This window comes from Manis javanica, chromosome 1 (assembly GCF_040802235.1).
Source record: "Manis javanica isolate MJ-LG chromosome 1, MJ_LKY, whole genome shotgun sequence".
NCBI lineage: Eukaryota > Metazoa > Chordata > Mammalia > Pholidota > Manidae > Manis > Manis javanica.
The window spans coordinates 210802299-210817887 of NC_133156.1; the positions used below are offsets into that span (position 1 = coordinate 210802299).

General features: G+C 39.3%; 1 non-coding gene across 1 annotated transcript; it reads left to right on the top strand.

Annotated features, from left to right (window-relative positions):
- Nucleotides 1–264: 264 nt before the first annotated feature.
- Nucleotides 265–371, top strand: LOC118970755 (U6 spliceosomal RNA). Its single transcript, XR_005058842.1, has one exon. It is a non-coding gene; the product is annotated as a U6 spliceosomal RNA (small nuclear RNA).
- Nucleotides 372–15589: the final 15218 nt, after the last annotated feature.

Sequence of the window (15589 nt, forward strand, 5' to 3'; positions counted from 1 at the left end):
TTTCTCCCTACTCCAAAGAGAGGTAGCTATTATTCAGCTTTTACTAATGGAAAACTGAGGCTTAGGAAGGTTAAGTAACATGCCCAAAGTCGCACAGCCAGGTGGTAAGACAGAAATGTCTATCTGATATCTGAACACCTTTTCCTTGAAAAACACTAGGGCACCTCTCCAAACATCTTTGCTCAATTCTGGATCACTGAATAAATTTAAACAAACAGGCTCTCTTTGCCTCATTTTTTTTCCTTTATAAAATAAAGGTAGTAGGTGCTCACTTCAGCAGCACATAAACTAAAATTGGAATGATACAGAGAAGATTAGCATGGCCCCTGCACAAGGATGACACGCAAATTTTTGAAGCAGTCCAGATTTTTGAAAAAGAAAGGGGGCATTACGATTAGCATGTATAGTATGGGGGGGCGGGCATGGGGAGGGCTGTGCAACAGAGAAGACGTAGTGATTCTACAGCATCTTACTACACTGATGGACAGAGACTGAAATGGGGTTTGTCGGGAGGACTTGGTGAAGGAGAGAGCCTAGTAAACATAATGTTCCTCATGTAATTGTAGATTACTGATACCAAAATAATAAAAAATAAATTAATTTAATTTAATTTAAAAAAATAAAGGTAGTAGACTAAGTAATTTTGAGTTTCCTTCCTGCTTTAAATCTTTGGACACCATGTAAATTCCACAGCTAAAGACCACATTGCCCAATGTACCATGTGCCAATGGCTCCCCAGAATCTGTGGAAGCCTTTGAAGTTTTTAAACACAAAATCTTGTTTATAATCTGTTGATTAAACATTATACCAGCAATTACCTTCAGTAGGCAATTATTTAAAAATGGACCTGGAGAACAACAAATTTTCAAGGTCCTTCCTGAAAGTTTGAGCCTAGTCAATAGAAAAGAACAAATACTCCTCTGTGAATCTAATTACAGTCATGTAATCATAGCTTAATCTTTGATGTCTGGACCTGCAGACAAATTGTAGCTGCCACAATTCTAACAGTATCTTTTGTTTGCTTTGGGTTAACTTTTCCTCGGAGTAATAGCTCTTTCTTAGGTAGATGTGAGTATCTGAGAGGTGATACACTCCACGTGACACTTTTTGCAAAATTTTTGGTTTAAATAATCTAGCCCATTGTAAGATCCCTTGTTAGTACTTTGGGCTTTCAATTAGGCAAAACAGTTTTGCTGTGTGATTTCTGGGAATATAGCAAAGTAGTCAAAGTCAGACACAGGTCAAGTCCTTTTCTGCCCAGAAGGAGCTGTGTGGCAGAGGATTAGATGAAGAGCTAATGGGCCTCTTTGAGTTTCAACTCCTCACTGGTAAGAGGGCATAATATATATACCTTAAAGGGCTGTTGAGAGAAATAAGTGAGATAAAGCATATACCTTGGCTAAGCAACCACCATATCACACTTGGATTCCTGGAACAGCCTCCTTCATATCTGGTTTCCCTGCCTCTCTCCTAGGCCCTCCAGACTTTTCTCAACACAGCAGCCAAAGAGATCCTGATAGAAATGGAAGGGGAGTGACTTGCTAAGTCACTCACAGTAAGAGTCCAAAGTCCTCATGTCTTATCTGGCCCACCGTGGTCTGCCACCTTCACCCCCTACTTTTCTGCCCTAACCTCTGGTCACTGTCTCTCCTGAACACTCTTGCAGCCACACTGGCCTCCTTGCAGGCTTTTGAACCACCAGCCATGCTCCTGCCTTGAATTTGCTGTTCCCTCTGCCTAGAATTCTCCTTCCTTGGACACCTGCATGGCTCATTCGCTCACTGCTTGCAGTCTTCACTCAAAGAGCACCTCTCAGTGTGTACTTCCTTGGTATTCTTTCCAAAACTGTAATTCCTCTGCTTCTCAAGACTTCCACTTTCTCTTCCCTGCTATATTTTTTTTACCTTAGCATTACCTTATGACAGACTACACACTTTACTTGTCTTGCTGATTAGCTGTTGGTCCTCTAGAATCTAAGATACAAGGACAAAAATCTTTGATTTGTCCACTGTTATAACCCCCATTTTTAGTGCCTAGGATATTAGCATTCAATGTTTTTTTTAAATAAAGGGAGGGAAGGAGGGAAGGAAGGAAAAGACCCTTTAAGGCAGTATTGTCCATTGTAGCAAAAAGCTGGAAAAAATATCCATTAACAAGTAAGCAGGTAAATCATTGTGACATGTACACAATATTTAGTTATAATTGAATGCAACTATGTGAAAAACATACCTGGTTCTTAGAAATACAAGTTGAGTGAATAAAGCAAGTTGCAAAAACCACAGAACATAATACCAAAACCCAATTGTAAGGAAAACTGTGAACAGTATCCTGTTATGGATGCATTCAAATGTGATTTAAAGAAAAAATATTTTTTAGAAAAGGGATGAATTTGGTTCCCAGGAAATCCCTGAACATTATCCTGCCTCTAGGTCTCACATATGTAAGTCTGGCTTACCACACAAAACAAGAGCATACATTATATAAAGATACATATATAGTGAAGGTGTGAGAATACAGAAATCTGACATTATGGTTATTTTACCTCAGGAGTGGAGACCAAGATGGAATATGAAGGGGTATCTTTAGCTTTATCTGTAGTTTTTTCCTCTTTCAGTCCTCCCCCCCACCATCTTCCTTCCTTTCTCATTGAGAGAGAGAGAGAGAGGGATCTGAAATGCATATGGCAAACAGTTAAAACCTATTTAACTTGGTGGGATTTTATATGATTGTTATACCATTCTCTATACATTCTTCAACAGGTTTTAAATGTTTAGGATTTTAAAGTAAGATTTATATATCATGAGAAAACTTGTGTTAATATGAATACAGAACACCTGGATCATATTCTAAAGGAAATGTAATTGGTCAAAATAGAAATAAACTAGACTTAACACTGTTTAAGAAATGAAACAATAACTTAAAATCCACCTACCAGGGGAGGGAAAAGAAGAGCCAGATTCTTCTACAAACAAGCCTTACCAAACAGTCAAGGAACAGATGATCCTAATATTATGAAGTATACCAGATAATATGAAGAGAGAGTAAAAAAAAAATTCTTCCCATTTTTAGGAGGCAGGTAAAGCCTGGATCACAATATCAGACAAGGGTCATAAGCGAAAATGAGAAAGAATAATACAAGAAAATGAAATACAAGTCTAAAACTTGGAAAATGAAGAAAAAACTTCCCTTCACTGAAATTATAATTGTAGATTTTTGAAAATCCAAAAGATTTACATTCTAACTGGTAAAACTAATCAAAAAGAGGAAATTTTCTGGATAAAAAAGCAACTGTACAATAATCGTGTTTACACAGAAAAATTTAGTTGTAAAATGATGCCATTTATAGCAGCATCAAAAATACCATCTCTTACGAATGAATTTAAAGAGAGAATGAGTGATGTCATCCTTTCATGAAGAAAATTATATCAAAAACCATTAAAAGTCACTAAAGGAGACAGAAGAGGTAGGCAAGTGGAGAGACAGAACACATTCATTCATGCAAAAAAACAATGGCATGAAAGTATTAAGTCTTTCAAATTAAACTGTGATTTCCATATAATTAAAATAAAAATTCCAGAAGGATTTGGAGAACTCTGACAAGCATATAATCCTGAAACTCATACAAAAGAGCAAAAGGCCAAGAAGAGCCATGGGAAATACAACGAAGGAGATTATGAACACAAACAGGAGGAACTGCTACCTAGTCAGATACCATAGCATAGCAGTCAAGCACATCAACTCTGGAGCCAGACTTCATGGGTCTGAATTCTTGTTCTGCCACTTAATGCAAAGAGGAGCTTAGTTGAGTTCTTTCACATGATTATTGTTTAGGTTGAATGACTTCATACATAAAGTCCTTCAAATTTTGCCTGATATATAGTAAGTGCTTTGTGTTAGGTGTAATGAAAATAAGAAATTAGGAAATTATATTATAGGCAATTCCAATAAAGTCCAATAAAGATATGGGAAATATTCTTAACCTCTCTAGCAACTAGGAAAGCAAAGGAGTCATAGGCAAAACTTAGTGTCTGACAATTCCAAGTATACAGTAAGATGCCAAGAGAGCAGTAATTCTTAAAACCAAGAAATCTCAAAAACAACTATAACAATGTGGCAATATTTGTAAAAGCACATAAACTACAATCCCACAATTCCACTCAGGGGTCAGTACACTAGAGAATCTCAATTTTTGCACAGACACACTCCCAGTAATGACTGTTACAATTCTGGTTTGTAGGAGCAAGTATCAGAGACTAACAATGTCCCCAGATGGGAGAATGACTAACTTGTGACATGCTCACACAATAAGTCAATATACAATAAGAAAATAAGTGAACTGGAGTTGTGTTTAGCCACATAAATAAACATAATAAAGAGTGGGGGGGAAAATCTAGATGGATATGTACAGATTACCATTTTATAGTTTCAACTACACTCAAAATAATGCTAAAATTTTTATGTATAAAAACATGCATTGAGACTGAATAAACACCAAATTCAGAATAAAGATTACTTTTGAAGGGAGAAAGGGATAGAAGAAGCATCAGTATCCAGTGTGTAACTTCACTAAAATATAGGAAACAAATAAAAGTATAACCATTTCACAAAGCATAGGTAGTAGGTATGTGGAATTTTATTATTGTCTATATTTTCTATGTGCCTGAAATACTTCAATACTTTTTTTAATCTGAGTACTATTGAGTATATTTCTGAATATACTTACATTGACCACATTCCTATAAAACAGATAGGCATATGGATATATGCACATATGCCAATGTATGAATGAAGGTCAGGAAGATGCATATAGACTTCCGAATGTGGCTCCTACCTCTAAGAAATTAAAAGGGGGAAGAAGAGGAGAGGAACTTTTATGTTTCCTTCAGTATGTTTCTGTATTGTTTGGATCTTTTGAGAAAATATTACTTAGGTCATAAAAGAAGTCATAATAAAGAGAAGACACAATAGGAGCAAGCCCAGAGGAACACTCAAAGGCAAAACCCAAAGAACACGGAGTGTAGGCTCCAGTAATGTAGAAAAGCTAGAACCTTCTTGAGAGAAATAGTCTCTCCTCTTCAGCACCAGTGAATTCCTCCAAAGGCACCTCAGAGTGCTAAGTAAGCTACCGGGGGGATTATTATCAGTATTATCCTGAGGCTACACGTCCCTCAACAGGAGACTGAGTCTTAGGCCAAGACAAAATTATTACTGCCCTATTAATTCATGCAGGACAGTTGTTCCCCAAACCAAGGGGTATTGAGTCTTATAGATTAATGGCAAGACGGTGCTGTGAGGGGGAGGGCTTTGAGAAGTGGCTCTGATCTGCAAAGATGAAGGAGCACATTCTCATTAATCACAGTAAAATCAGAGCTCAGCAATAAAAGCAGCTGGCTTTAGAAGAGCTGTTTTCCAGGAGTCATTTCTTTATTTGATGTTATGTCACTGATAAACTGTGCCAACCACGACTCCCCGTGATTAAGCCAAGTTTATTCAGATGCATACCACTGCCTCCTGGAACAGCTAAGGACAGAGCCATCAGTCTTTCTCAGGGCCTCCAAACTATTTGGACAGCTCAACCAGGGGTCTCTGGTGGGAGTAATCAGTGCTTAACAAGTAAATCACGCCCGTCAAGTTATCTAAAAGCAAAGGGAAGGAGGTGTGGGGTGGTAGGAAGGAGGGGGAGACTGCAGAACCATGTCAGAGAATCTTACCAAAGTCGAATGTTATCCTTGTTTTCCAAAATTCCAATAACTGGAGCTATACATCCTAACAAGAATACCCGTCATTTCCTCTGGACCAGTCTTTTGGCCAGCAAGATGCTAAGTACTATTTATTTCCTACTTGTTTTACTGTCACAGCCCCCTGCAGGCAGCTGTGTAGTCAGGCCAAGTTCTCTAAGCCTGCAGCAGAGCTGCGTAAGGGGAGGCTGCTGATGGAGTGAGTTGGGATGGAAGTCCAATTCTGGTAGTTACATGCTGGAGTATCCTTTGGCAAATCAATCCTTTCTTAAACTTGCGTATGTTAATTCATAAGATTGTTGTGAGAATAAAATGAAATAATACAGAAAGTTTTTGAAAAAATTTTAGCTATTAATTGTTATAAAACCTAAATGAACAGTAATCAGTAGCATAGTATTCCTCCAACACCCGACACACATACACAAACACGTGCTTGCTCACAGGGAGGCCAGTCCTTAACTTCACAAGCACCCTCTCATCTTCCCTTTTTCTCAGGAAAAGCCTATTCTCAGCCTCTTTCCTCAAAACAACATCATTCCCTTGAAGTTCAAGTATCTGGAGACATTCAAGATTCCCTTTATTGTTACTTAGGTTGCCAGTTCTACACAATCAGTTAACATTTGGAGTTTTGCTGTACAGGCGTAGCAAACAGCCACAGCTCTTAGGGGAGTGAGACCCCTGATCTGACAAGGTGAGAAGACTTCAGTCACCCCAACGAGTTGCTGAGGTATCCAGCCAAAGCCCATATGCCAAAATGACCTATACAAATCCCCCAAAGACAAAAAGAAACAGCAAAAAAACGAGGCTGGGACTCAAGTCCCCCAAACACAGCCCTGCACACCTGTATCATCTCTATCCCTGCCCATCTTACAGCGTGCTTCCAACACCCACTCCCCTTCACCAAACACCAACCAGACCTCTTCGTGTAGGTGACTCATTTGTGTTCTGGGCCATTCTTGGAGACCTATAATGCAGTTTCCATCTAAAGATGGCAAATCATTGCACTACCCAACAAAATTACAGTGTAGTTTTGTTGTTTTTAATTTTTCAGATAAAAAATAATGCCTTCTTGTTAAAAAAAAAATCTACATGCTGTAGTTAAGCTCTAAATTCTCTTTGACCACTACTCTTAATCATTTTTTATGCATTCATAGGCATAGAATACACACGCATGAAATTGTTCTGTGTCACATAAATGGTGTCATAGTGTCCACAACCATATGTTTAGGACTTCTAGCACCTTAGCTGTGAGTTTTATGTCTGTTTACATAGAGTCTGTTCTATGAAACAAAGAAATTGAGTGTATTCTATTTATTATTATGTAGAAAAAGTGATGCATTTCCATTTCCAATTGAGGGGAGAGAAACAGAAAGAAACACTGCTGGGCTGGTTTCAGGGATATCAGGTATCCTGGTCCTGGGTTGTGATTCAATCCACACTTGATCCCTTATTTATAAATGACAGTGCCAGGAATCAGGCAAATCAGCATAGAAGAGACAGTAATAGCTCCCAGGGCTTTAAAACATGAATTTTTCAGCTGCAGCAGCCAGTAAAGATTTTATTTCAAATCCCTTATTTTAAAGATAAGAAATCTAAGACTTAGAAATATTAATTTATCCAACATTACATAAACCAAGTTTCCTGACTTTACCCCAGTATTGGGGTTTCTTTTTTCTACTCCCACACATCTGTCTAAAGGACTTTGAGAGTCATCAATAGTTCATATTTAAAAAAAAACAAACACTAAACCTTGCAGTTCACCAGGTATAAATGTTGCTGTATTTGATTCATCCTTTGAGCTGGGATACTGCAGTAAAAATTCGTATTTAATCAACAGGAATGGTGACATTGCTTTCAGTCATTTCCAAAGGCTTAAAACAGGCAGTATTTGCTCAAATGGGGCAACCACAGGACTTCCACAGGTACAAATAATATCCATGGTGAGAACAAAATTGAAGTGATACACATAATGCATTTACTTAGCACAGTGCCTGGTAAGACATATAATGCTTTGTCATGGTAAGCATTTTTATTTAAGGATGCCCTTTTTACTGAAAACTCGCTCACTGCTCTGAATGGGGAGAAACTGGGGACCACTGAGTCCTGCTTGCCAGCAACCACCTAGCCTGAGCCACCTTTCCAACACTTGTTTTATTTTAATCAGAGACAGGATGATGATGATTTATGGTGAGTACAGAGTCATTTGGGTCAATTCCAAAAGAAAAAAAAACAAGTCTTATTTTATTTCATTAGGGAAAGTGTCTTCCCATTCTGGAAGTCAACACTTTTCCTACCCAACACCCCTGCTCAGTTATGAGTGAAAATGGTTTCTAATCTTCTTCCCAGGCCGCCGTTCTCCAAATCTTCAGGCAACTGCCATGTGCCAGCTGGCATTGAACTCTTGAGTTAAGGGACACTTCTCAGGTTTTTCACATTTGCTGTATTAACAAGTTTATCCATTTGATTTTTTCCAAGACCTTCTTTCTAAATGAAAAGTAAACATGCCATTGTCCTTGGATAAGAGCCGCTTTGACCTTCTCTCTTAGCAGCTTATGAGAAGCAGATGCTGTGTGGTTATAATTTGGACTCAGGGAAAACCATCAGTGTTCTAATCATGTATGTGTAAACCAGATGTTGGCCAAGGAATCCCAGCCCCTTGAGCTGTAGATAAAATCAGCTCCAGTCCCTGGTTCCATGACCAGTGCAACTTCAAAACATCTGCCCTCCCTCTAGACTTACCTTCTGATTATTGAGCAACTAGCTTCATTCTCATGCTCACCTCTGCTCAAGACTTTCCCATGTGCTTGCTTTCTTTATTCAGCACTGAATTTCCCAAAAGAGGTTTCAGCCAAACATATCCCAAAAGTACATATGATTGTAATTCATGAACTTATCTCTTTGGGGGAGACAGAGGGTGTTACATCAAACTTTTATGCATCTCTGCTCTTAAAATGTCTTTTGGCCACCTTCTCTGGGGGAATTTCCACCAGCTGCGCCTGTAAGTCCAGTTTTACCCTATCTTCCTGGCTTTTTTCCAGTCCTACCTCCTATTTCATCTCACCCTTTTCTTCATGGAACTCCAGATTCTTCTCCTTCAGATATGCAAAGCCATCAAACCCTCCCAGGACTGGACAGTAAAACTTCACCCCAGCTTATCTTTAATCGCCAAACCCAATAAACTCTTCAGCAGGACCATATAAGGTCCCGCTTCTTTAGAGGGCAGTTGTCATAGTTAATGGACACTAATTTCTTCCCCCTTTTGTTACATATGAATCAAGTTCCTGGTTGGGGATGGGACCAGAGGACTGCACTGGTTAATGTGAGGTTTTTGTGAAATGCACCCCTGGTTGTGGTTGTGCAGAACTCAGATGAATGCAAGCAAGGGGCAAGGAGCAAATCTGTGGAAATCATAGGAATTGATACTGTGGGTTCAAACATTCAAGGCATAGGACAGAAATCAGTTAATAGCTAACACTGTGAGAAGAAAAAGGAATGTAAAAAAGAGTGAAGAAATTAGTTGAGAAAAGGAGTAGCTAAAAGGAGATGAGGGGACTGGTTTAATGACAAATAGGGAGAAAGGGAAGGAAAAATGTGAAGGAAGGGGGCACTGAGAGAATGGAAGCAGCAGAGGATAGAGGCCACTCTGGCCACATATTCTCCTGGTTCTGCCATCCTTTTGATGTCACCTAGCCTGTAGGTCATTGGCACTGTGGTCTAACGAAACAGAGCACCAGGCTTGAGCTCTGGCCCTAACTGGTACTGTGTGCAGGCAGGTTATTTACTCTGGTCTCCTTGAGTCACCTCTAAAAGAGAGCAGCTCAACTCAAAGTTTAAGATCCTTTTCTGTTCCAAGATTCAGTGTCTCCATAAGACAGGACAGCTAATTTCTCCATCTCCTTACCCACACTGCACACTCAGTTGCTCCTTTTGTCCCCCCTTTCCCCACTTCCCTCCTTCTTAATTCATGTAGGGAAGCCAGAAGCCAGGAAGCTCACACTGAGTCAAGTGTCCGTCAACTAGGTAGCTCTTAGCTACTTAAAAGCATTCTGGTAGACCCCTAGGAGGAGGCACAACGTTCAAATGTATCTTTTTAACCATGATTCCAGCCACTTTAAAGTGTCACATAAAGTCAGGTGGTATCAAATTAACTGGTTTTACTGTTTAGTAACTGGTATTGCTGTTTTAATATGTTCTATTACTGTCTGACCTGAAAGGCCAAAATGCTGTGTGAATTTACATGCAGATTTATCTGCCTCATTCAACACTTATCAAGTTTCAGAGTGTGCAGACTTCTGCTACATGCTAAGGGAGTTTCCAGAATCAAAGTAAGATGGATTGGGGAATCAGGAGTACCCTGATCAAGGAAGGTTATGGCTAGCAAGTAAGGGATTGGCCTAGAGGATCTAGAAGGAAAATGCAACATCCTTCAAAATTCCAGTAGTATCTCTAAAACCTTTCAAGGGAAAACAGAAGAGAATCTAATTCACCAGATGCTACCAATGGCTAGAAGATATTCTATGGCAACAGTGTTAAAGCTATGTAAATGAAATGCTAAGTATATTGTTCAAGTCATGTAATGAGCTGAACAGAAATATATTTTTGAGTAAAGATAACTTTCCCGGGCCTCTGAAATATATTACACAGACTATATATTTTCTACCTGTATATCAAATTACACTTCAAAATTTTTTGCCATGTGCTGATAATAAAAAGGAAAAAAATTACAAAAAGGCTGGGAGATAAACAAAGACTAAGAAACTAGTTAAGAGTACTAGAGCTAGGGCATCTTACTGTTATACTTGGAACAGGCTTTATTTATATAGAGCAAGCCTGCCTGTAGAAGATTAAGTGCCTGAGAATTAGGTCAGACTTTGGAAAGCATTTATATTTCTGTAACTTCTAGTGGAAACACTGATAGAAAGTTTCTATTATCAAATATATTTGGGAAATTCTACATTATATGCCCCTCTCTTTTATATTCACAGTACACCTTTAAAGACCCTAACGTTTTTTATAGTGAAAGAAATTTCTCTAATTCAATAAAGCTCAGCCTTGCCCAAACCCATTCGGCAACAAAACATTTTCTCCTAAAGCCTACTAGCATATTGCAGATCTGGTATTTCAGGAACACTCATTGGGAAAATCCAACCCAACATCATTCTGATGTGCATAATTAACTTCTCTGTCATAAAAGGATGAAGCCTAGGAGCTATACACCAATAAAAATTAAATTACTCTGATTAGTGTTCACAGATGAAAAGTGGGTGGGGGGGTGCTCTTATAATTTTATCAGGTGTTTTCTCATTGGAATAAGATGCAGATTAACCAAAAGCATGGTGATGTTCACTACCATAGGAAGCTTCCCTTTTTTACTCTTTCTCTGGGTGTGTGAAGGACCACGTGATTTTGAGTTAACTTTGCATGACATGTTATCTGACCTCTCTCCCACATAGAGTCATTTTTCTTTCTTAATTGATCAGTGTAGTAATCTTGTTTTGTCTTAAATGCAAGAGCGGGCTGTCATAAGTGTCACAAAATGAAAGAATCTTATGACAAAATATAAATAGAATGCTAGGGCACAGAGGGTTCAATCCTGTCTGTGAGAATTAATAAGTACAGAGTCTTTAACACCACCATGCCACCACTGACCGGGTACCGTCTGACCTTCCCCAGACCACTTAACACTTGGGATGACTTCCTCACTTCTGAAATTAGAGTGTAGGACTTGACTCAGCTCAGAAGTCCAAGTCAACACTGACAGAACAGAAAACAAGATAAAAGAATGGTTAAATATTCTAGCTTTAGAGTCAGACCAGCCTGAACAGGAATCCCAAATCCACAGCTTACTGTCTGCATGCTTGGACCAATTATAGAACTTCTCGTTACTTGGGGATAACAATAATCCTAAATTATCCATTGATGCTTAGTTGCCCTAATATGTGAGGATTAAATAAAATTAGTTATATTAAAAATAATTACAGCCTGGTACATAAAAAGGGATCTGTAAATATTCCTATTATGATTGTCATTAATTTCCTATGCATTTGAATTGTGGAAATAAAGGTAATAGGGCGGGCCCAAAAAAAGGGTCAGATTGGGCCAAGTGAGGCCCACAGACAATGTGGCATTATAGCTTGGTCACACAAGCCACACCATGTGCTAGAAATGTCTACTTCTGGATTGTCTGCTGAGAGCTTGAAATGAGAATTTTATACTACTTAAGTCAGATAGTGTAAATGCTCTACTTAAAAACTCAATAATGACTCCTGGTTGCATCTAGATTAAAATTCAAAATGCCTATAGATCCTGGGCTTTGACATCATGCGGCTGATGCTATCCCCACCTGGACTGCACTTGTGCTCATTCCCTGATGGCCTGTTCTTTCTCATCTTTCAGATATGAACCAAAATATCACTTCCTCAGAGAGGTCTTCCCTAACCATACCAGTTAGGGCCTATTTCCTGTTTCCCTGACCAAATCCCCTATTCATTATCTTAGCACCCTGTGATCCATTTGATTTATTTGGGTCCAGCTGCAATACTCCAGGGCTCACCTTAAAAATGACAATGTATACAGGCAGAGAGGAAACTTACTCTGAAATTATTTTCATCCTGATTCTTTTGGCTCCAGTATCCTCTACTCCCCAGTCATAGCCTCCGTGTCCATTAATTAAGAGCCTAAAAAATGAGAGCATTTCATTGGTGCAGCTAAGGTTCATCCTCAAGCCAATCAACCACAGCGAGAAGGTGGAGACATGTCATACAAATATGACCTACCTCTACGGCCATGCGTTGGACAGATACCCCAAAAGAGGTCTGAGCAGTATTCAAGGCCTGTGGAGCATGGCAGGAGAGTCAATCTCATAGAAAAAGCTAGAAAACATCTGCTCATTCAAGACCAACTCATCATCTCTTCCTTCTCCTCCTCTTCTCTTCCCATGAGATGTCCTTGACAATGACGACATCTTGTGCTAAGCAGTGATGATCACTTCTTCCTTTTGGAGAGCACCTATGTCTCTCATTGCACCATGATTCTTCGTGAATAAGGCCACCTCCCTTAGTGGGCTGTGAGCACCTCATACAGTGTCTAGTTTGTATTAGATGTTCAACAATTCTTCGATAAATGGATAAGTTAATGCATGAATGAACAAGCCAATTAATTGAAAATCAACTGGTGACTATGGCAGATTCAGTATTATGCCAGTATTTCCAGCTACTGAGAAATGCTGGCTCAGATGTTAGCAGTATTGATCAAGCCATGAATATAGAAAGAGAGACAATCTGTGTATCCCAGTGACTGGCACATAAGAAAGCTTCATCAGTGGCAGTTGCTGATTGTAATGATGATAATAAGGATTCCAGAACTTGGTGATGAGGTACATAAAATGTCTTTCACTTCTGATAAAAACAAGAAAATTCTCCAGTGAGTTACTTCATCTTCTATTCTACTTTTAAAGGGCAGTTTTTAAAAGACCATTCCATCCTGGTTCTGTGGGAAGATAATTAAAGTTAAAATATCTGCATTTCAGAGGATGCCTTAAACTAAACTGAAATTAAAAGCAAAGAAATAATTCCATTTTTGTCCCAAACATCTTGAAGCTCTTTTGGTCTTCAGCAGGGAGGATAATCCAGTTTTTATCCTTTATTTTGCTTGAATACAGCTGCTTCCTTTTGCTGAAGCAGCTGGAATTTATCTCATTTCCTAAGTTTTGCTTCAGAATTTGGCTTTTCCCCTTTTTTCCAGGCTTGATGTAAATAAGAACATGGACTAAGAGAGTGGAAACATAAACCAAGGACAGCCATCTAAGGAGTTCTAAAGTCTGTTTTCATTATAAGCATTGCTGGGACTCCAATCCGTCACCAATTTCCCAGGAATGTTTAAGTGTTGGATGGGAGACCAATTACAGATAGTGCAGAAAGCAACCTGTGTCAGAAAGAATGGAGCTCTGGAGAAACAGATAGTTTTGTAAAAAACTAATTGTATATGTTTCTCAGAATAACAGCTTTAATAATTTGGGTTATGCACATGAAGCCTGTTGAAGCATCACCCTATGTCAAATAATCCTGGAAATAGGCTAACTGCATTGCTCAGTGACAAATGGATATTCGTATTGAACCTCACTCACTGACTTTCCAAATTAGGAGTGTTTCTGAGAGCACTGGGAGATGTCAGGCAAGAGAAAAAGGTAGTAGCTTCTCACATATTAATAATAGTGATCCCATAATATTTATTAATAACAAATTATCAATGATAGTTTGATAGCTTACAGTGCAAGACAGTTGAGTTTGAGTCTCAACTCTACCACTTACTAGCTGTGATCTATAAGTCTCTCTACCTCAGTTCCTCATCCACAGTTGAGGTTAATAGTATCTACTTCATAGGACTGTGTGAGGTTTAAGTCAACAATGCATCACATAGGACAGGTGCTCTACGAATATTAGCTCAATTGTTATTGAGCTCTTACCATGTATCTCAGGTTAGTTTGCAGTCTGCTGAAGTCTGCTCTTAATCATCACTCTATCCTGCATCCTGGATGATGGATAGTAGGTGGGATGGGTGAGGAAGGTGAACAGAAGATGGAGCAAAGGAAAGAATTAAACAGACTCTAAACCGTGTAACAGTTTACTCTTTGATTTATATCACAAATTCCAAGACATTTATAAATCATGATCTCTCTATAGAGAAGGGAATCTTAGAATAAATCCCATTGCTTACTCCATATTTCTTCCAGATTGTAATATTTTCAAACAGGAAAAATCTGATTAAAATTAAAATCTATTTAACAAAGATTTGTTAAACCACAAGTGAATGAACCCTGGAGAATGAAAAGATGAGAAGTGAGCAGAAGGTAACGGGCGAAGATGCAAACACAGCAGAGGGCTAGCGGATGGTGGTCGGAGGTGAGAGGTCACAGGAGGCGGGTAGATGAGGTTCCCATAGTGGAAGCTATCTCCCCTTCAGTCCTAGTCTTTTGATCCACACAGCTGTAGAGCCCAGATGAATACCTATTTCCAGTCAGATGCTCTGGGAAATAGATTCTGAAAAATAATCTAATGTAAGATTTGTTAGAAAGCGCCCTCAGGATCATCTCTGGAGGAAACTGAGCTAGGAAACAAGACCTACAGCTCAGCTCACCGCTGGATGCGGGTGAGGCAAGGTTTTCTGTAGCTGAAACCATCTCAGAAGGGGTTGAGAGCTGAAGGCTGTTTGCTGACAGCACACCCAGCAGCTAGGACAACTATCCTTCCTAGGAGAGGGAGTTGGGCAATGCACTTGGCTGCCCTCAGAGCCCCCAAGTCAGTTCTCTGCCTGTAGACCAACCCCCTGTATCAGTACCACCAAAGAGGGCAATTTCCTGCCTACTGCATTAGTCCTAGAGGTAAAGCCTGAGAGTTCACATCTTAATAAGCTCCATGGGGGATTCTGCTTCACAGTAAAGATCGAGAATAGCTATACAAATGAGAAAGAAGAAAAGCTTGCTGCCAAACCAAGTAGGAACTTGAAAAAATGAATTTCCAAATTCTGCTACCAATCCCACAATGTTCAATGTAATTTACAAAGTAAGTTTTTCTGCCTAAAATAAATTTCCTCTGCCCCCTTCGGCTGCTCCTGTAATAGGATTTTCCACTGTGAGCCTGGATGCATTATTTGCGGCTGGCCATCCATCCTGTATGTCTGCCCACAGACATGAGAGGAACACGGGGCTTCTGATCCATCAGCACGAGCCTGGCAGGGCCTGATGCTGCAAAGGCTGATTCATCATGCCAAGAAGATCCATGGGCTCATTTGTGTCTATCTTCCATGGAAGCCTTGCTACTACTGAAGAATCCATGTTAATAGTACAATCCAGC